Genomic DNA, 22,521 nt, shown 5'->3' with positions numbered 1-22,521 from the left:
CCTTCCTTTGTGCTCCAAAATCATTATGCACGCGTCTCTACATAGCAACAAGATAGCACAAAAAGGTGCCCGGCCCATTACATGGTGAATTCTTTAAGGAAACAAGCTACATCCAATTACCATTGTATCCTCAATAACTAACACACTGCTGGGCATATTTTTGGTGCAAAATATGTCTGTTGAACAGAGTTTTGTGGTTCACACTCAATTTGTATTGATTCATTTTATCTTCACAACCACTCTGTGAGAAATGCTTTATTATTAATCTCATTTCTCAGATGAAGACACCCACTCTGAGCAGCTCAGAGAGTGTTGGTACAAGACTGGAATCTGGTCTTCCGGGTCCTCTCCCACATACTTACTCCTGTTACCCACATGATCAGAAGTAGTGCACCCTCCAATTAAAGCAGTGTTTAGCTATATAATCCACTGTATGATTCGGTCAATTATACTACCTTTCCAGATATTTTTAAAACTATCAGTGTGCCTTTTAAAAATTATAGCCACTTAATCCTGGAGAATCCTGTGGACAGAGGAGCCTGGTGGGCTGCTGTCCATAGGGTCGCACAGAGTCGGACACAACTGAAGCGACTTAGCATGCATGCATGCATGCACTGGAGAAGGAAATGGCAACCCACTCCAGTATTCTTGCCTGGAGAATCCCAGGGACAGAGGGCTTGGTGGGCTGCCGTCTATGGGGTCACACAGAGTGGGACATGACTGAAGCGACTTAGCAGCAGCAGCAGTCCGGCTTAACTGAAAAAAAAAACCTTCCAATCTCAAACTTGTCTTGTTAAACGAAGCATTTACAGGACCTCGTACGCATGTACTATGTGACTGGAAAAAAAAAGTGGAACTCTTCTTTGTTCCTTTCCATATTTGCAATCAACTCGGGCCTATAATTTTTACTTGGACATATACTCTCTGTCCAATATTAATGCTATATAATGGTGGTCATCTTGGCTGATGAGATAATACGGTTTCTAGTCAAAATTTTATTCTAGAATTTTATTTATTGCTTTCTGGGATTTTTTTGGCTTTGCTTTCTGGGAACTTCTGGCTTGACATAACACTTTATATCCCCCAGTGCTTTTACATAAATTTAATGTCAGTGGGCAAACCTTCTCCCCTTTATTTTACAGGTAAAGAAGTTACGTTCTAAAGAGGATAAGCATCACATACTTATTCGCTCACAAAAGCACTGAACGGTCATGCAGAGATACACACCAGGTCCTATGACACCAACTTTAGGAATTGTTCTTTTTACTTCTCCAGCCATGCAATAGAGTATATTTCAGGTTCTCCGTGTGACTAGAAGTTTTTCACTTGTTTGTTTTGAAGATAGTCTATGTTTGTTGCAATCTCTTGTATAACATAAAATGTTTAGATTAAAAAGATTCCCCAAATTTATTTGGTTTTATCTTGTTATCTACTTGAAACAAATCGGTCTGGTGCTTTCTCCATGAACAAACAGACAGAATTCAACTCCACTTTAATAACAGAATGCTTAATCCCTCTAACTGACAAAACTCTTAGCTACTCATTGGTGTTTTTCCTTTCACTGGAATTCAATAATTTGAACTTTGCTTATTACAACAATACTTTCACTACTTTACTGATTTGCATTAAAACCCACCAAATGCCACATTCATTCTTCATTCATTCATTGGTTACTGTTAAAGATCATGTGTTTTTACATTTAATACAGAACTTCCAGTAATTCCTGCTTATCTTCATTTTTTTAACCCAAAGCCATGAAAAGTAATCAGTATAGGATTCACAGTTTAATTCAAAACATAACTCAAGTAATTTATCTCCCTGAAATAGTTCTTATTTTATACATATAAGGTCCTTATTTTATATAGGTAAAGGCTTGATCTGGTCATCTTTTCCTTAAATAGTATTCTGTTTAGTCACCTAGGAGCTGAAAAGTAGACAATAGCCATGCCTATAATTCTGAAAAATGCAGTCATGAGTGGATGGAGAACTGAGTCTTATGATTTTTATTCTTGCTTATTTGGTTTCTAAATCCTTTTAATCATTATTACTGTGTGTTAGTCACTTAGTCGTGTCTGACTTTTTGCAACCCCAGGGACAGTAGCCCACCAGGCTCCTGTGTCCATAGAGTTCTCCAGGCAAGAATACTGGAGTGGGTTGCCATTCCCTTCTCCAAATATGTAGTCTATACTCGGCTTTCTTTGTTTCAGATTACATGGTCATAAAATTCTTTATTAGCAAATCTTATCACTCCTTCCTTACTAATATTCCCAATACCATAATTTAGACAGTCATTTTAACCTAGATTTTTATAAAAATCCCTCAAATCATCTCCCCTTCACTATCTTTTTTCTCCCTCCATGAGCTGCTCAGTTATGCTGAAGCTGAGCTATCAGAAGGCTTTAACCTCTAGGAGACAAGACATGCCCAGACCCCTCAAATTTACCACATGCTAAATAACTCTTTCCTCCTCTACTGCCCCCCTTCCCCCATCTGCCATGTCTCACTGAGTCTTGGCATTACCAAGTCAGCAACAATGAGTCATCTCTGATTACGCCCTCTTCCTCATCCACACTTTTCTTCATTCATTCATCTATTCACTAAACAAATACTCAGCACCCTAAGTAAGTATCAGAACAATGCTAGGTACTATTCAATTTGTTCTTTTCACCAGATTTTTCTTTCTCTACTCACTTCTCCTAATGTCATAATTCTATTCATCCTTCAGGAACAATCCAAGTGTCATTTGTAATTCCTATATGAATCCTCTAATTTTTCCTCATCTTCCCCCATAAGAATGGTTTTCTTATGTGTCCAAAGAATTATTAATTTACATACTTCTGTTAAAACACGCACTGCAGTTTGATTTCAATTAGAAAACTATCTATACCCCCTCCACTAGATTATAATGCCTCTAGAACAGTAAAATCCTTTATTTATCTTTAGGTTCCCATCAAGAAGTAAGTAGAGAGGTTCAAAGGTGAATTATCAATGTTAGCAGAGCACAGTAACAGAATGTTTGAGGAAAGGTCATACTTTAGAATCCAGGCAAGCAAGCAATCACCTGGGAGAAGGTAACTGGCAAGAATGGTTCATTTCTTAAGAGAAGAGTGACATAGTGGGCAAGTAGACAGGCAAGGAGTCAATCAGGGAGCAAGACAACAAGTTGACTTTAAACACCAGAGTCCAGGCAAAAACTCACAAGCAGGACTACGTCAAACAAAAAGGCTTCTGCCCAGCAAAGGAAACCAGAAACAAGACAAGAAGGCAGCCTACAGAATGGGAGGAAATATTTGCAAAGCACGTATCCACTAAGGGGTTAATGTACAAAGTAGAGAAGAACTTCACACAACTCAATAGCAAAAAAAATCAAGTAACCCAATATAAAAATGGACAAAGGACTTGAACAGCCATTTTTCCAAAGACAACACACAAATGGTCAACAAGTACGTGAAAAGGTGCTTAACATCAATAATCATCAAGGAAAAGCAAATCAAAAGCTCAATGATGTAGCACGTCACACTTGTTTAAATGACTATTATCAAAATAAAGATAGAGAACAAATGCTTGTAAGCATGCAGAAGAAAAGGAACATTTGTACAATGTTGGGAACATAAATTGATGCAGCCACTATGGAAAATAGTATGTGAGGTTCCTTGAGAACTTAAAAATAGAACTACCATATGATAGAGTTACCTCACTTCTGGGTATATAATTCCAAAAGAATTGAAATCAAGACCTCAGTGAGATATTACTACTCCCATGTTCATAGGAGCCTTGTTCATAATAGCAATGTATGGACAAAAACTAAGTCTCTGCCAATGATGAATAGATGAATAAAATATGTTATATAAGTATACAATGAAATACTCAGTTCAGTTGCTCAGTCATGTCCAATTCTTTGAGACCCTATGGACTGCAGCACACCAGGCCTCCCTGTCCATCACCAACCCCAGGAGCTTGCTCCAGTGATGCCGTCCAACTATCTCATCCTCTATATTCCCCTTCTTCTCCTGCCTTCAATCTTTCCCAGCATCTGGGTCTTTTCCAAGGAGTCAGTTCTTTGCATCAGGCCAAAGTATTGGAGTTTCAGCTTCAGCATCAGTCCTTCCAATGAATATTCAGGACTGATTTCCTTTAGGATTGACTGGTTTGGTCTCCTTGCAGTTCAAGGGCTTCTCAAGAGTCTTCTCCAACACCACAGTTCAGAAGCATCAATTCTTTGGCACTCAGCTTTCTTTATAGTCCAAATCTCACTTCCATACATGACTACTGGAAAAACCATAGCTTTGACTAGATGGACCTTTGTTGGCAAAGTAATGTCTCTGTTTTTAATATGCTGTCTAGGTTGGTCATAGCTTTTCTTCCAAGGAGCAAGCATCTTTTAACTTCATAGCTACAGTCATCATCTGCAGTGATTTTGGAGCCTCCAAAAATAAAGTCTCTCGCTGTTTCCGCAGTTTCCTCATCTATTTGCCATGAAGTGATAGGACCAGATGCATGATCTTTGTTTTCTGAATGTTGAGTTTTAAGCCAACTTTTTCACTCTCCTCTTTCACTTTCATCAAGATGCTCTTTAGTTCCTCTTCATTTTCTGCCATAAGAGTGGTATCATCTGCATATCTGAGGTTATTGATATTTCTCCCGGCAATCTTGATTCCAGCTTGTGCTTAATCCAGCCCAGCATTTCTCATGATGTATTCTGCATATAAGTTAAATAAGCAGGGTGACAATATACAGCCTTGACGTACTCCTTTCCCAATTTGGAACCAGTCTGTTGTTCCATGTCTGGTTCTAACTGTTACTTCTTGACCTGCATACAGATTTCTCAGGAGGCAGGTAAGGTGGTCTGGTGTTCCCATCTCTTGAAGAATTTTCCACAGTTTGTTGTGATCCACACAGTGAAAGGCTTTGCATAGTCAATAAAGCAGAAATAGATGTTTCCCTGGTATTCTCTTGCTTTTTTGATGATCCAACGGATGTTGACAATTTGATCTCTGGTTCCTCTGTTTTTCTAAATCCAGCTTGAACATCTGGAATTTTATGGTTGATGTACTGTTGAAGCCTGGCTTGGAAAATTTTGAGCATTACTTTGCTAGCATGTGAGATGAGCGCAATTGTGTGGTAATCTGAACATCTTTGGCATTGCCTTTCTTTGGGATTGGAATGAAAACTGACTTTTTCCAGTCCTGTGGCCACTGCTGCGTTTTCCAGATTTGCTGGCATATTGAGTGAAGCACTTTCACAGCATCAGCTTTCAGGATTTGAAATAGCTCAACTGGAATTCCATCACCTGCACTAGCTTTGTTTGTAATGATCCTTCCTAAGACCCACTTGATTTCACATTCCAGAATGTCTGACTCTGGGTGAGTGTTCACACCATCATGGTTACCTGGATCATGAAGGTCTTTTTTGTATAGTTCTTCTGTGTAGTCTTGCCACCTCTTCTTGATATCTTCTGCTCTTGTTAGGTCCATACTATTTCTGTCCTTTATTTTGCCCATCTTTGCATAAAATGTTCCCTTGGTATCTCTAATTTTCTTGAATAATATTTCTAATAAGTGAAATATCACTCAGCCTTAAAAAAGGAAATCCTGTCACTGGTACAAAAATGAATCAACACACAGGACATTTTGCTAATTGAAATAAATCAGAAAGAGCAACACCTATTAATATCACATAGTATTGCTTACATATGCAAAAATTTTCGGTAACAAGATAAATAAGGTCTGAAGATCTACATGGTGACTATAGTTGATAACATGGTACTGTATACATCTGAAAGGAACTTAAATGTTCTCACACACAAAAAAAGCTAAATATAGGGAATAGTTTCCTAATGTGTAACAGACCATCACATCGTACACTTTAAATACGTCACCATTTGTCAATTATACCTCAATAAAACTGGAGGGGAGGGGGGAATTGAACACTAGAGGCAGGAGAGCACTGAATCTCAGGAGCAAGAAGAAAGAAGTCTAATTACCAGGGATTGACCAGTTCCAAGAGTACGTGGACACCACTGTGAAATTATTTATTTTGTTTAGTTGCTAAGTCATGTCTGACTCTTTGTGACCCCATGAACTGTAACCCACCAGGCTCCTCTGTCCATGGGATTTCCCAGGCAAGAATATAGGAGTGGGTTGCTGTTCTTTCTCCAGGAGATGTTCCCAATCCAGGGATTGAACCCATGTCTCTTGCATTGGCAGGCAGATTCTTTACCACTGAGCCACCAGGGAAGCCCTTATTACTCCTTAACTAGTTTTAAATGGTTAAACTAGTTAAAACTAGTTTTAAATTCCACTGTGAAGTGGGAATGGGACTGAGATCACAAGCAAATCAGTGACCCCCAATTAAAAGGCCAAAAGCTAAAATCTGTAACATGGCCTAGAAATTTCTGAAAAATATGAACCCTGCCTCCCTCTCCAGGCTCATCTGATATTATTGTCTATCAAGCACATCCTCTGAGCTTCAGTCATCCTAGCATCTAGTTTCTCCATTTGCCTTTCCCAGAATCTTCTACTAATTTTCCTTCTCTTCTCCTTATCTAGCTAGCTCCTACTTATCCTGTGGTTTTCCACTCAGGTAATTATAATTTCATTCACTTCTTCTCCATAAAGGCAGTAACACCATCTTAATTGGTGTGTGTATGTGTAGGGAAGGTTGTAAAATATACAAAACAATTTTATCTTCTTCATTTTAAAGTTTAAGTACATTCACATTGTTATACAACCAATCTCCAGAACTCATTTTATCTTACAAAACTGAAACTCTATACCCATTGAACAACAACTCCCATGACCTTCTGCCCCTAACTGGAAACCACCTTTCCACTCTCTGTCTGCGTGAAGTTGACAATCTAGGTACCTCATTTAAGTGGAATCACACTGTTTGTCTCCTCTTTGTAATTGGCTTATTTCACTTAGTATAATGGTCTTTCATATTGTAGCATATGTCAGAATTTCCTTTCTTTTAAGGCTGTATTATATTCCATTATACTTCCGAGGTGGCACTAGTGGTAAAGAACCTGCCTGCCAGTGCAGATTAGCGGTAAGACACGCGGTTCAATCCCTGGGTCAGGAAGATCCCCTGGAGGAGAGCCTGGCAACCCTCTCCAGTATTCTTGCCTGGAGAATCCCATGGACAGAGGAGCCTGGCGGGTTGCAGTCCCATGGGGTCACACAGAGTCTAACAAGACTGAAGCAACTTAGCTTGCATGCATATGACTCAAGGAAATCAACCCTGAGTGTTCATTGGAAGGACTGATGCTGAAGCTGAAGCTCCAATACTTTGGCCACCTGATGTGAAGAGCCGACTCATTGAAAAAGATCCTGATGCTGGGAAACATTGAGGGCAAGAGAAAAAGAGGGCAACAGAGGATGAGATGATTGGATGCCATGATCAACTAAATGGACTTGAGTCCGAGCAAATTCCAGGAGATAGTGAAGGACAGGGAAGCCTGGTGTGCTGCAATTCATGGGGTCGCAAATAGTCAGACATGACTGAACGACTAAACAGCATATTGCATTATACATATATGTCACATTTTATCTCTTTATCTTTATCCACATTTTATCTCTTTATCTCTTCATCCATAGGTGGACACTTGTGCTGTTTCCACTTTTTGGCTACTATGAACAATATTGCTATGAATATAGGTGTACAAAATTTCAAGACCTTGCTTTCAATTCTTCTGGATATATACCAAGAAATGTAATTGCTGGATCATATGGTAGTTCTATTTTCAACTTTCTGAGAAACTGCCATACTGTTTTCCATAGCAGCTGTACCATTTTACCTTCCCACCAGTCGTGCATAAGTGTTCCAATTTCTCTTTATCCTCTCCAACACTGTCTTTTTTTTTTTTTTTTAATCTAATGGGTGTGAGTTAGTATTAGTCATCTTTTAAATCATCCACATCATCAAGTTCATGCCCAAGAAGATAATAAATGTTCAATAAATACATATGGAATTAAACTGGCAAAACGTTCAGCTCAGAAGCACCCAAGGAGAACAGATGCACATCACACGGTATGATCCTGTCTCAAGGGAGCTTGGAGGCCAGCCCACTTTGCTCTCGCTTGCAGCTATGCTAACACAACTTCTAGCTTCCTGCTTTCTCATTTGAGGTGTTTTAAACTATGTGGATACATTTACAACACTAAGATGGGAGATTTCAAAAATAAATATGAAATTCTTTGGTTTTTTTTTTGTTTTTTTGCCAGTCAAACGAAGCAGTCACTTTTCTATATCTATCTTTCTCTGTGTATACATCCTACTGTGTTAAGTTTACATATGAGCAGCAAATATGTGGGAGAATAATAGCCAAATTGCCCTAGGGATAAATTGCATCTATTATTACAAACAAATTTTTAAATTGCTTCCAATTAACAGTGACAAGTGCTGAGAGACTATATCACAGAAGGTCTTGATCTTTTCTTGGGCATCAGACTTCAGTGAGGAGATGACATTTTAGTGTATCTTTCTCTACCTGTATATTTATTGTATTAAGTTTTCAGAGCAGTACATGTACTTTTCTGTAACTAGCCAATGATTAACTCAATCAAGATATACTAATTGATCTCCTGCTAAATATTAACACTGTGCTAGACCCAATGGGGTTATAAAGAAGAACTCAAGGACCTAACTTAATCCCAAGAGGTAACATACCATCTGGAAATAACCATGTCCCATAGAAGTTCTATACCAGAAAAAGTTTAATGTTTTTAAACACAGTCACCTAATTGTAAAGGATAAGTTACAGAGAATCTAATAGCCATCTATTACATAGTTAGTGAAATGACTTGATTCTCAAGAATCTTTTGATTCTGAAGAGTTAAAAATCAAATATTATGCCTCCATTGTTCTATCTATGAGTTTGAATAAAACTCGTCCAGCAGTTGACATAGACAAGAAACACTAGCATACTGGAACTGTTCTTTCAATAATGCAAGATGTTGGAAATTGAAGTGAATGCATGAAGGCTTAACGAACTCCTTGAATCATTCAAAATAGTGTTCACAGAAGCGTTCTTCTATGGACCATCAAACATTCCAGTTCACAACTAAAAAAGCAATCATGAATAGTAGCAGGAGGAGTAAAAATACACCTATCAGAAGAAAGCAAACTAACATGCACTTAGTCAGGATCTATGTAGTGTAGTATTACATGCATGAAGAGAAAACATAATCTGTTTACCAGTGTCACCCATTTTCCAACAAAGAAGAAAATAATCCAAACACGATATCCACACAAGCCACAAGCCCCATAAACAGGTCGGCCAGCCATTGTTTCTGCAGTCTGTGTCCTGGCCTGGTAACATGTGGGCAACTGCCGCTTGTCAAGATCTTATCCCTGGTGAAGTGTGTGCTCATCACTCAACAGACATCATATTATCACTGAAAGGTGTTGAAACCTGTTCCCTATCTCCTTTCAACATTAGCTGTTCTTTGAGGTAGCTATACAGGTGGCTAGACAATTAGAGAATGAAATATTTAAAAGCCTTCATTTCTGCTGGACTGACTTCATTTTCTTCATACACAATTTCTTATTCTGATTTCTGGGTCTTTCTTCATGCTACATGGCGTGTCTTCTGTAACCCCTCTACCAGCAATTCTATGACAACCCTGTCAGCACTCTTAACTTTCCCTAACTCACTTCATTGTCCAAGCTAAACATCACTTTGAGTTCCTATAAGACTTTATGAACACATTATAGTATAGTAAGCTTGTGCTTTAGCCTCTACATTTTACATGCTTCAACAGTGCACATGAAAGCTTGTTACTCATCTTAAATTACTGTACAAAAACGTGAGACACACAAGTGTGAAAGTGAAGTCGTTCAGTCGTGTCCGACTCTTTGTGACCCCGTGGACTGTAGCCCACCAGTTTCCTCCATCCATGGGATTCTCCAGGCAGGAATACTAGACTGGGTTGCCATTTCCTTCTGCAGCGGATCTTCCTGACCCAGGGATCGAACCGAGATCTCCCGCATTGCAGGCAGACACTTTACCCTCTGAGTCACTGGGGAAGCCCTGAGACACACAACATGGGCCTCAATTTCAGGGCCATTGCTTAAAGTCCTACATTCAACATTTTGAGCTTCTTGTGTGTGTTTGGAGACACACATACACACACACACATACACATACATATGTATATATATGTATACACCTGCTTTGCTTATTTGTTTTAGAGATAGCATGATTTAACAATAGTAATAATCACAATAGCTTCCAATGAGAACTTACTCTGTTTCAGTCACTGTGCTAACCATTTTACAAGTATTTTTTCAATCATTGAAACCCTGCTCTTCAGTTAAATTGGTATGAGGATAATAATTTCAATTAACTATATTAGGAAACAGATAGAGAAAAGAGGTTAAGGAATTTGCCCTAGAATTCCTGTCTCTCTGAATTCACATCTTCTAGAGATGGTATCTATGGTAAAGGGTGGAACTAGTGGTGTCTTTAGAGACACACAAAATTGACTGATTTCAAATACCTTCTCTGCCCCTCACAAGCTATATTACCCTAGGCCAGTTCATGAGCCACTTTGAGCCATATTTCTTCATCAAGAAAGTAATGTGATTGTAAGTAATAACAGGAATTATGGATAAAATACAAAAAGGTGACTATCACACAGAAATATTTAGCTAGTTGTATTTGTTCTTCCCTTTTTCTTCAAGTCAAGAAATATCTTTACGATATTGGTGTGCCCTACTGTTCCTAGTATAATAATGGTACCATAAGTAATCCATAAATGTTCTGTGACTCAACAATATGTATTTTTTATTTTTAAGGAAAAATATATACTCAAATAGTAAGCCATTTAAAGGGTTTTTTAAAAACTCTTTTGAAAAACTACTTTAAACTTCTTTTTTTCCTTACTTCAGAATCTATTACCCATCACTGAATATATACCAAGAATATGAAAACCTACAATGTAACAGGATGTCCAGAGAAAAATTCAGTGACTACAGAGAAGAACCCTTACCCAGCATGGGGCTATTAGACTACTATGAAAATACAGGATCTGGTCTGTTTGCCCAAATCTTACTTTACACATCGTGTAAGATAGCAGTGTGTAAGAGGCATATGTCCATCAGCGTCTCAAGTTAAAGATCAACTAGGTACTGAGTGAAAAAATAAATGAAGACATATACCTGATTAACAACGAACACATAGTCTAATAGAGAAAATGTATATGACATAAAGTGGTAAACACTTTTTAAAAGGTACAAAAATAATAATATAATGGCACAAATGAGGGAGATATTCACTAAGCTTGAAGGATCAGAGGACTCAATACACATTTGAATTTGGCCCTTTAAAAGCATTCAAGTTCACGGCCAAAGGAGACAAAGGGAAATTCCATATGGAGGAAACTGTGAGAACAAAGGCACAGGTGCATGAAAAAATTACAGTGTATTAAGTTCAGAGGATGTCAAGAAATCCAATACAGCTAAAGAAAAGGGCAAATAAAGATGTATTATCAGAGGTAGGACAGGAAAGGAGCATACAGTCAGACGTTGAAGACTGCCAAGGCATGTCACTCCCACCTGTTCTACAAGAATTAAGTCATTAGCCACTGTACTGATGACCTTCAAAACACCCTGAAAGGAATTCAGGACAGATGTTAGGAATAAGATACTGTGTTCTGGGAAAACTGGCAAAACAATCTTTCAGACAGATATTTCCAGGAGAAAACTTAATGAATACAAACTCTTGCACATTCCTATACTAAGAAAAGCATTAAATAAGATATCTGCTCCTTGGGACTAGCAGCAACCTTCTGTCTAGATGTGTGTTTGATTACATGTAGGCTCCACCAAAATCGCATATATATAGACCTCGCCCCACCTCTTACCTCTTCAGAACAATTTCTCAGCTATCTGAGAGGCTGTCTCCTGGGCCAGAGTCCCTCAGTAAGACACTGAAGAGATTCAGCTCACAGCATTTAAATTGTACAGTCTTTTTTCCCAGTTGACAAGACCTTGATAGCCATGCTAAGAAGCACAGAGTCAAAGCAGAAATTTGGGCTCTACCATTTGAACCCAGAGAATATATTTTACTCTGCCATTTTAATCCAGATGTACACCAAATTTCTGTACATTTGTTGTTAAAATATATGTGTGTTTGTGTGTGTATGCATGTGTGTGTGTACTGAATAAAATACTATATTTATTCTTGGCACTAAGAATAAAAAACGATAAAGAATAAATCAATTTTCCAATGATAACAGAAATTACTGGTAGAGATCATCAAATGAGAATAGAACTGACATTGACTAAAAGTGCTCATGGTAAAACTTGTTAGCAACTAAAAATTGTTTGAAGAATCAAATTTTCTTAATTTATACATATTTTTGCTTCCCAAATATTGGACTTTTAAAAAGTAATGGCCACAAAAGAAAAACTATAATGTCAGAAGCTGTAATTTATTAAATATGATAAGAACAAAGCTAGCTATCAAAGATACACAAAAGTTAAATGAGCAAAAGGGGAATAACACTTGTGAAATATAAGAAATAAATCAATGTAGCCAATATAACGTTTTTCTTTCAGAGGTTATGGTGTTAAGAATGAAATAGCAGATCAAGCCCAGAGCCTGAAGGACCTTACAATAGTCAAAGGAACTTGGTTATAACAAAAACTAAGGTCTTCTACAAGAAAATGACATAACGGAAGCACTTTTTAAAGAAAATCAGTTACCAAACCTGCATTAAATCCCTACTGGGCCAGGATAGAGGAGTTGTTAAGTGGTTACAGAAACCACAGTCACCAATTAGCATGCTCCTGCAAAAAGTATCATGAACACCCAGACCAGAATGGCTGCACTGCCAACTGAGAAGAAAAATCCCAAAAGGGTTTTAGGCAATGGAAAAAAAAAAAAAGGCCCTCAATGATTCATTTTAAACAAGTAAAACAAACAAATGAAAAGCTAGCAAGGTAAAGGACATTTCTTCTGGCACATCTCCATTTAGACCTAGGAACTCCAAAAAGGAGAAGGTAACCCCTACATCTACTGACTCATTAATTCTAGATGAATCAAGATTGAAAAAAGTTACTGGATATAGAAAAACATGTCATTAGTGAACTTAAAGAATGAAAAGAAAAACTGGAGGGTATGAAAAGCAGGGCAAAATAAGGAGTGACAAAATCAGTGAAAAAAAGAATAAGCAGTGATTGGAAGTCAAAGACAATGTATGTCGTCAAATACTCATCCAAAAATCACATGATCAGAGATTTCCTTTAGAAAAAGAAAAGAAAAAAATAAGAAAGCTTACCCGGTTCTTTAAAGATGGGAAGGAATCAGAAAATGGTAAATTATACAATATTCTTGAATGTATTCCATCTTAATCTTATGAGAAGAGAAATTAAAAGAGGAAAACAAGTTACATCCAATAATAAACCAAGCACCTGGGTGAGGGCATCAGTATTTATAGAGAAGAACAAGGTGAGAAGGGAGGACCTTAAATTAGCTTGGTTAACTAAGTTAATTTCACTCTCCTAGCCCTTGCAAAGTTGTATGGATCCTAAGTCCATATATTAAAACATCTGCAGTTAGAATTCACAGCTTGCATTTTGTTTTCTTGGCCAAACCCTTACTGATGGGCAAGGTATAAAGGTATTTGGTCTGGATAACTTAGGGAAGCTAGAAATGGGAAAAGAACTAAGCAGTAAAAAAAAGAATACAGAATGAAGAATCTGTAATGCAATGGGAACAGGTAGAAAGACTTCTAAAAGATCAAATCGCTCGTACCTAAGAACAAACTGATCATTGGAAATAGATATTATTGGCAGCAGTAAATCTTTTGGAAGAATAGCTGGCCATAAGGGCATGAGATGTCAAGAGAAAGAAGCGTACAAGAACTATCTGAGGGAGTGTGGAAAAAGTAACCATTAAACCGGGATCAACTGGATTATAGGTAATTCAGATCCATGATAGGAAGTAGAGGGTATATCTTACACAAAAATGGAGTGATCCAAATGAAATAACTCATGCTTTAGAAATGATCTTCCCATCTACCTCAATATTCCATTCAAATACTAGCACCAGTAAACAGAACACTTCATTATCATCCCAAGATGAAAATATTCATGTGAATTGTATAAGAGAACAATTTTTTCCTCATCAAGCATATAATACCCATTAAGATAAATGCATGTTTTTAATACATCTATCAAAAACAGAAAATAGATATTACTACTAAAAGTCTTTGAGTTCATTTCTTCTACTTAGGAGCAGACACAGGAATGCAAATTAAAAGTATACTACAAAAATGCTATAAGTTTCAAGTGCCTCTAACCCACTCCCTTATATAACAATCAAGGGGAAAAAATACTTCATATCTCATTTTTTATTACATGTTGCAAAGGTAGATAAGTTGTGATGTCCTTAGAAAATGCCATTTAGATTATTATTTTTTAATTACAGGTTAACACAGTGGTTCCTAACCTCGTTTTCATATTACAATCATATGGGGAATTTTAAAAATTCTGAATCACAGTCTACCATCTATAGCAATTAAATCACAACCTCTGGGTTTGAGGCATAAGTGTCATTATTATTTGAAATTCTCCAGGGGATTCCAATGTGCAGACAGGTTGGAAACCATTAGTAATACAGAACTCCTTCAAGGAAACCTGATTAGCCCTTGAGAACAGCAGCTCTCAGACTTTGCTACACACCAGGATCATCTGGGAACTTCTTAAATCCCTAGAACTTGGCTGCACCCCAGACTAATTTAATTATAAACTTGGGGAGATGAGAGCCAGCTATTAGTTGTTTTTTAAAGCTCCAAATGTATGGCTAAGTTTAAGAATCAACGTGGCTTGTAAAAGAAATCACAATCATTAGATGTCTGGGGGTGGGGGGCAGCTTTATTTTTTAATTTAATAATTCTTATTAAAACTCTCCAGAAAAAGAAGAACAAGAATGTGTATTATGTAAAAATAATGATGCTCTAGTAAGCAGATCAGCTATTCTGTTAACAATATTAAAAATTAAGACAGCGGCAGAAAAAGAGTAAGCAAGACAAATGGAGAAGAAGGAATGTAACCCACTGCATTTAAAGAGGTGTGATTGAATCTCTCTGTCTCTGCATAATTAAAATATGTGCCTGGCCTATTCACTACTCTTTCCAAACATGTAAGTCTAAAGAAAACTTAAAAAGAAAGAAGTTTAGTGGTAGAAAAAAGTTTTCAAATACTCAGATATGTAAATTGGGTGACCCAATAACTTCAAAGCAAGTAAAGGTCTCTTGCTCTGATTCTAATCAGTCGTTTCTGGCCACTCTTTGGTTTTCCTGAAAATTAGCTAAGTAAGAACAAAATGTATATTACATTTCAAATGTAATGGAAGGGGTGATTGAATTAAATGATTTGATGATATAACTTCTAAATGTTTATTTAATCTTGCCTTTATGCAAATATCTTTCAATGGAAGGTATAAGTATCATTTAAAACAGATTTTATAAAGTATAATTAGATGTGCTGTCAGATGGGAAGACAAATTAAAAGTGCAATTCACACGGTTACAGCAGCAGTGCCACCCAGAACAGCCGATCTTCTGCACAGTGCTCACAGCAGAAGGAAATCCAGTCTCCACGGCTTATGTGATAAGACACTTGCAAGGATACTAGCATTTGAATTATTAATCAATGCAGTTTCCTTTGGTGAAAAAAACTCACGTGCTACAAAAATGGAGGAAAGATTTTTTTTCACCTGTTGCAAACTGACTGCTTGGTCCAAAAATAAAAAGTCTCAATTATCATCAGTTCATCTAAATAACAGCTAGGCTCAGTGCTCAAGCATGCTCAGTTGTTTCCAACTCTTTGCAACCCCATGGACTATAGCCCACCAGGCTCCTCTGTCCCTGGAATTTTCCAGGCAAGAATTCCGGAGCAGGTTGCCATTTACTCCTCCTGGGGATCTTCCCGACCCAGAGACTGAACCCGCGTCTCCTGGGTCTCCCACATTGGCAGGCGGATTCTTTATCACTAAGCCACCTGGGAAACCCCAACAGCTAAGCATGCAATACCAACTGACAGTAAATGGCTAAGACAAAGTTACGTGCAAACAATCTATACAGCTGCTGGTGGCCAGGACAGACCGATCCATGCCTCTAAGGCATATTCATTATTTTCAACTAAAGTTACAACCTGCTTTCCACCTGAATGCAGGAAACAAACTCTTATGAAGGTATCCTCCTTATACCCAGAGGATAGAAAGCATCCTAACACCAGACTTTAAGAATTCAAAGCTAAGAAAGCTGCATAAACAAACTTATTTCTTCATTAGGCAGCTAGCCCTAGCACTAGCACCTTTGCTTTATTAAATCTTCACAAAGAACTGGTTCTTTGTCTAATAACAATATACAGTCTGCTCTAGTCATGTTGGGGGGCCTCATTTCTATGAGACTTCTGTGCAAATCAATTTTTTTTCACATGTGACTGTCCTGTTTCAATTTAATTATTAAAGCAGTCAGAAAGAATTAAAGAAGCAAAGGGGAACAAATTTCCACCTGCCCAATACAGCCAACCATTTGGGGTGAATTCAGCCATTGATATAAATGTAAATCCCTGGTCTAAAGCCAGATGAACCAAGAAATTTTTAAATCATCTGCAATTTCTAATGCAAAGGTAGGTGTGATTCTAGATAGCAGTCTTACCCTGAAACATCAAGAGGGATTCAAGAGGCAAACCTTTAAAAATCACTTTCCCGCTTCACCAGTTTAGACAAATCTTTCACAGATGAAAAAGTCAAAGATGATAAGATTTGACCTTTCAGCCACTGTTGAACTCACTAGGCACCCAATCAAAAGACAAATGTTTTTCCCAACAACCTGAGTTGTTATTGTTAACTAAACAAGGAGGTCATTAAACTGAGGTGGCTCAAATGCCATGGGGGTTTCTATGGAACCTCCCCAAAATCTAGCCTGTAAATATCTCAGAGCTACAAGAGCAAAGCTTAGGAACGACCAATCACAAACAGCCAACTAGGCATTAAGCCACAGCCAAGCAAACAGCTTCCTTTCTTTGTTTCTACACCTTCTGCTCTGTAAGTTTCTCCCTGGCTCCTATAGGAAGAGTATTCCTAACCACTTCTATTTAATAACTTTGATGCTGCCAAATTGGAATCAATTTTTTTACTCAATTAGACTCCGGAAATTTTTAATATGCTTCAGTTTATCTTGCAACATACATAACTCTGAAAATAAAAATCATAAAAACAATTTTTAAATGGACTCTCCTAGCTGTTAAAACACACATGACTCAACTCAATCAGTTTTTACTTTGAATCCGGTCGGCAACATTTATTACGATTCAAACATTTTAAAGAAAATAATATAAAAACCATTTATTTTAAGCACAAAACATGTTGCGACTTTTCCTGTGAACTTGCTTTATAAACTTAATATATTTTAATCCAAATAAAAGACAAACTTTTCTGCCCAAGCTTCATTAAATGGTTGATATGATCAATATTTCAATTCTTCTCTTAGCAAAATCTGTGGATAAATAGAACATTTCATCTCCAAATTTTAAAATGGTTCTAAATTGCTAATACTAAAGAAAAGCATTTTTAATTATCTCCTTCTCTAAAAGATGGTCTAGGCTTTTTGTATTCACACTAGAAATATTATCAGAGCTGTAGCAAATTATGAAACAAAAATGCCTATTGTTTGATTTTCCTATTTGACGTTGTTCACCAAGTAAGCACTGAATGTCCTGTCTTCCATTGCAAAGCTCAGACAATGGATGTGCTGCTGTCAGGAAGCCCTTTCTGACTGAAACCTCTTCTTTGATGAAACTCGTTCAGTAACCCTGAACCTAGCCTCTAAAAAGAACATCGTATTTGTGCATCTTATAGTTGGTAGACCAAGGAAGTAAAATTGACACCCTTTTTAAAAGCACAGCTTTCTCGTGGCTGCATTCATTTAATTCTACAAGTCTTTGTCATTTCCTAGAGTATATGGCCACTCTCCCTTTGTCTCTTTCACCATAAATCAATGCAAAACAGCCACTTTTGTGAACAATAGTCTTTTGGCCAGGTTCTTAATAATGCTAACAGAGTGGTGTCCTCATTCTTCTGATCAGTTCTCAGACATCCTTTGATTGTTGCAGGGGAAAGGGAGAAGGAAGAATCATAATACAGATTTCAGTAGACTAAGAGCTTGCCTTCTTTTTGATTAAGAATTTATTTTTTAGGAATCATGAAAACATAATTCAGTTGGTAAGGAATCCGCCTACAATGCAGGAGACCTCGGTTCTATTCCTGGGTTGGGAAGATCCTCTGGAGAAAGGATAGGCTACCCACTCCAGTATTCTTGGGCTTCCCTTGTGGCTCAGCTGGTAAAGAATCCACCTGCAATGCGGGAGGCCTGGGTTTGATCCCTGGGTTGGGAAGATCCTCTGGAGAAGGGAAAGGCTACCTACTCCAGTATTCTGGCCTGGAGAATTCCATGGACTGTATAGTCCATTAGGTCTCAAACCACTGGACACAACTGAGCGACTTTCACTTTCATGAAAACAGCCCCACAACACTGTCTATGGTAAGGGTGTCAGAAGCAGTGAAGGAAGGCAGAATTTACCTCAAATATGTCTCCTTGGCATAAGGGTTATTTTAGGGTACTGGTTATTTTTAAGAAATAGCAGACATGGGAAAAGCTCTTGAAAACCAAGTAGAAGTTACCCTTTTGTAAGAGATACTTACAAGCCAAGTCTCCATTTGTAACCACATCTTCCTTTCCACACCAGGAGGGGAAGGATATTTAAATCTCTAGAATCTCTTATGAGTAGAAAAGGCATGAATTTAAATCCACATAACAATCCTACCCTTGACTGCCGTGTTTTCCCTGGTAACCTCCCAGAACTGACCTCCCCTCTCTCTCCCAACATCTCCTTTGTCTTTCTCTGAAGAAAGTATTTAAGGTGGTAGCTTGGGTCATTTGGGGAAGTCACTTATTTTCCTAGGTATCTCCCTTGTATACAAGAAGTAAATAAGTCATCTGCTGTTTGTTTTTGTCCTGTTAATCTATTATTTATTAAAGGAGGGAAGTCTCAGCCAAAAACCAAGAAGGGTAGAGGAAAAATTTTTTTTCCTTCCCCACAGCAGCATTACTAAGATTTTGTTTAGCAATGAATTTTTACTGAGCTGTGTGATTTTGGGCAAGTTTCTTAGCTTCCCTGTACCACATTTTCCCATGTGGAAATAAAGGTAATATTACTCTCTCAAGAGGAGGTGGGTTAAAAGGGATGATGTACATAAAATATTCTGCCCTTCTGAGTAACTGCCAAATTAAATTAATCCTTACTTTGAAAGGAGAATTTAATAATGATCTCCGAAAAACCTAACACCCTTTAAAAATGACTTCTAAAATTACTTTGGTGAACCCAGGAGTTGCATTCATCATACACATCATATCCCACATTCCAAGATATACACCTATTAATGTCACAATATTTTGTAACAAACACTCTAAATGGGGGACTTAATAATTTTCAAAATGACCATGAATTTTGAAATTAAAAACAAAGGATAAATGTTCCTATATCAGAGAGAAAATGTGATGTACATCTTTGTCAGAGAGAAGTACTGGGGAGAGGAGAATGAAGAACAAACAGCCCACAGGCCACACAGACTCTCACACGCATTAACCTCATTGTCCTTGTGGCGCTGAGTGGCTATCAAAGTTGAAGACGTCTTGGTCTCAACTGGGGAGCATTTAGGTCTACGTGGATGAAATGCAGATTTCTGGGCCTCCACATAAACTACTGAATTGGAACCTAGGGAGCTGGGGGGAAGGGTAAGAGCCTAGAAATTTATATTAGACAAGAATGCCCTCTGAGGCTCAGAGTCCTCACCAGTGATGACAAAGCAGTAGTCCATGCACTGTCCTCCAAGAAAACGGAGGAACTGAAGTCTCACATGAGCAGCAGCTATGCTTACTGACGCTTGCCTAATCTTGCCTATATTTGCCTGGCATTTCAAACTAGGCACACATGGTCAATATTTCCTAAATGAACCCTTGCAACTATGTCCCAATCAGCAAAATCAAAAGCCTAGCTCTCCAATAACCAAGAATGTGTATGAAATTCATTTTCAGGGGAGAATGCACTTCACTTGTTCAGTACTAAACTATAATAGGTTATAACGTGAAACTAAATGACATTTGCCATTTTCTTACAAATAGCTTGATGTTATTCCCTCTTGGTATCAAATGAATTACCATCAAAGTGAATTCTGGTCAAACAAACTCCCCCAAACAGCACAGTTACTTTGTTATTGTGTAGTAGGTTGTATAATTACCCTGCCACTGCAGAGCACTTACCACATAATTAGTTAAACAGTAATTATCCTTTGAGGAACCAATAACTAAGTGGAATCTGTGTATGAGAAAAGGAATCACTGCCTCACTGGATCAACAAGGGAAAGAAACCTTCAATGAAGGTTTAAAAATTAATCTACTAAAGAATATCTCAAGATCATGGATTTTAGATCATATTACTTGGAATAAAAAAAAAAACAAAGTCAAATAGAGAAAATGTGTTGAAAAGATGCTTCATTTTCTGAACTATCATTTCAGAACTGAAAACTGACTGCATAAGTTCACCTTTTCTACTTAACAATGCTAAAATCCAAGTGTATCTACGTACCAGGGTGTAGAAAGAGTGTGAAAGAGGGAGGTAATATATGTTCTAGTAAGTCACTGAAGTACTGTCCCCAAAATGTCCTGAATTGGATAAAATGTCATTCAAATTGAAAAAGGAAGGAATGTTCATAAGGAGGAAGTTAAGAAAATAACAGAGAAAATCAGAAAAATGAAAGAAAAAAGAAAAGTCAATCTCAAAGAGAAAAGCGCTATGAACACAATGTAAGTATAGAGCCTGGCCCTCACCCCAGGCAGCCCGTCATGACAGTAAAAGCACCCAGAAGGGAGCCAGTTAGTCAAAGATGCAGAAATGGGGGCCCTGATGGGAAGAAAAGTCTCACAAAGGAATCTTCATGGAAATAGGGAAACAAAAAGGAAAAATGAGCAGCCAGCCCTCCAAGTCCCTTCCCCTCCCCACATTCTGTAGGCGAGTCCTGCTAACCTTGTGTTCTCTGAAAGAATACTTTAAATGCCGTACTGCCAAGAGGCATCGCTGTGAATACTTATTTAGAAAATAATTTATTTTCTTTTACATACGTTATCTTTAAGAGTATTTCATGGTTATGAATTGTTCAGAATTACTTCCAAATACTTGTTCTCCCACAGGAATACATCCCTGGAATCACAGTAACAGAGAATCAAAAAAGATGATTTGATTTTCAAATAACAGAGCATGACTTTCCTTTGTCTTCTGAATCTCAGGTACAAGGAGACAGGGCACTCTCATCATTGGAAAGCCTCTCTCTTTGGCGTAATTTCCAATGTATTCCTAAATCCTACCTTGCTTGGTGTCCCAACCCCTTTCCTAAACTGCTTGCTATATGTCCTGAAATATGGCCATAGATTTATGAAAATAGGAAGTTCATAGGAATGTGTTTCACTTATTAAAAGTAAATAGTAGACTACGCATCTCATTTTTTAACTCTTTTTTTTTCTAAACTTGTACCAGGTTTTTAATATCTAAGTTTTTTAACATCTATCCATGTTGCTCTATCTATATCTAATTTGTTGCCTTGAAGTGCACAAGTTGGGTATACATCTTCCACACTTTACTTTTCAGTTCCTTAGTTATAAAAATCTTTGTTGCCTCTGAAAAAGAATATTGCTATTGTTACTGTTATTATTGTTGTTGTTCAGTCGCTAAGTTCTGTTGATTCTTTGCAACTCCATGGACTACAGCTCACCGGGCCTCCCTGTCCCCCTCCTTCTCCTGGAGTTTGCTCAAATTCATATCCATTGAGTCGGTGATGCCATCCAACCATCTCATCCACTGTCATCCCCTTCTCCTCCTGGCTTCAATCTTCCCCAGCATCAGGGTCTTTTCCAGTGAGTCAGTTCTTTGCATCAAGTGGCCAAACTGTTGGAGCTTCACCATCAGTCCTTTCAAAGAATATTCATGACTGATTTCCTTTAGGATTGACTGGTTTGATCTCCTTACTGTCCAGGTGATTCTCAAGAGTCTTCTCTAGCATCACAATTTGAAAGGAGCAGTTCTTTGGCATTCAGCCTTCCTTATGGTCCAACGCTCATATCCATACACAACTACTGGAAAAACCATAGCTTTGAATATACGGACCTTTGTTGGCAAAGTAATGTCTCTGTTTTTTAATACACTATCTAGGTTTGTCATTGGAGAAGGCAATGGCACCCCACTCCAGTGCTCTTGCCTGGAAAATCCCATGGATGGAGGAGCCTGGTAGGCTGCAGTCCATGCAGTCGCTAGGAGTCGGACATGGCTGAGCGACTTCACTTTCACTTTTCACTCTCATGCATTGGAGAAGGAAATGGCAACCCACTCCAGTGTTCTTGCCTGGAGAATCCCAGGGACGGGGGAGCCTGGCGGGCTGCCGTCTATGGGGTCACACAGA

At 38.0% G+C, this 22,521-nt stretch overlaps 1 protein-coding gene across 2 annotated transcripts in view; it reads right to left on the bottom strand.

Annotated features, from left to right (window-relative positions):
- TAFA2 (TAFA chemokine like family member 2) overlaps window positions 1–22,521 on the bottom strand; it is a 531,569-nt gene that overhangs the window by 263,656 nt on the left and 245,392 nt on the right. The window lies entirely within an intron of this gene.

This window comes from Dama dama, chromosome 3 (genome assembly GCF_033118175.1).
Source record: "Dama dama isolate Ldn47 chromosome 3, ASM3311817v1, whole genome shotgun sequence".
Classification (NCBI taxonomy): Eukaryota; Metazoa; Chordata; class Mammalia; order Artiodactyla; family Cervidae; genus Dama; species Dama dama.
Note: the sequence above shows the minus strand (reverse complement) of the source record. Positions and strands in the feature narration are given on the sequence as shown.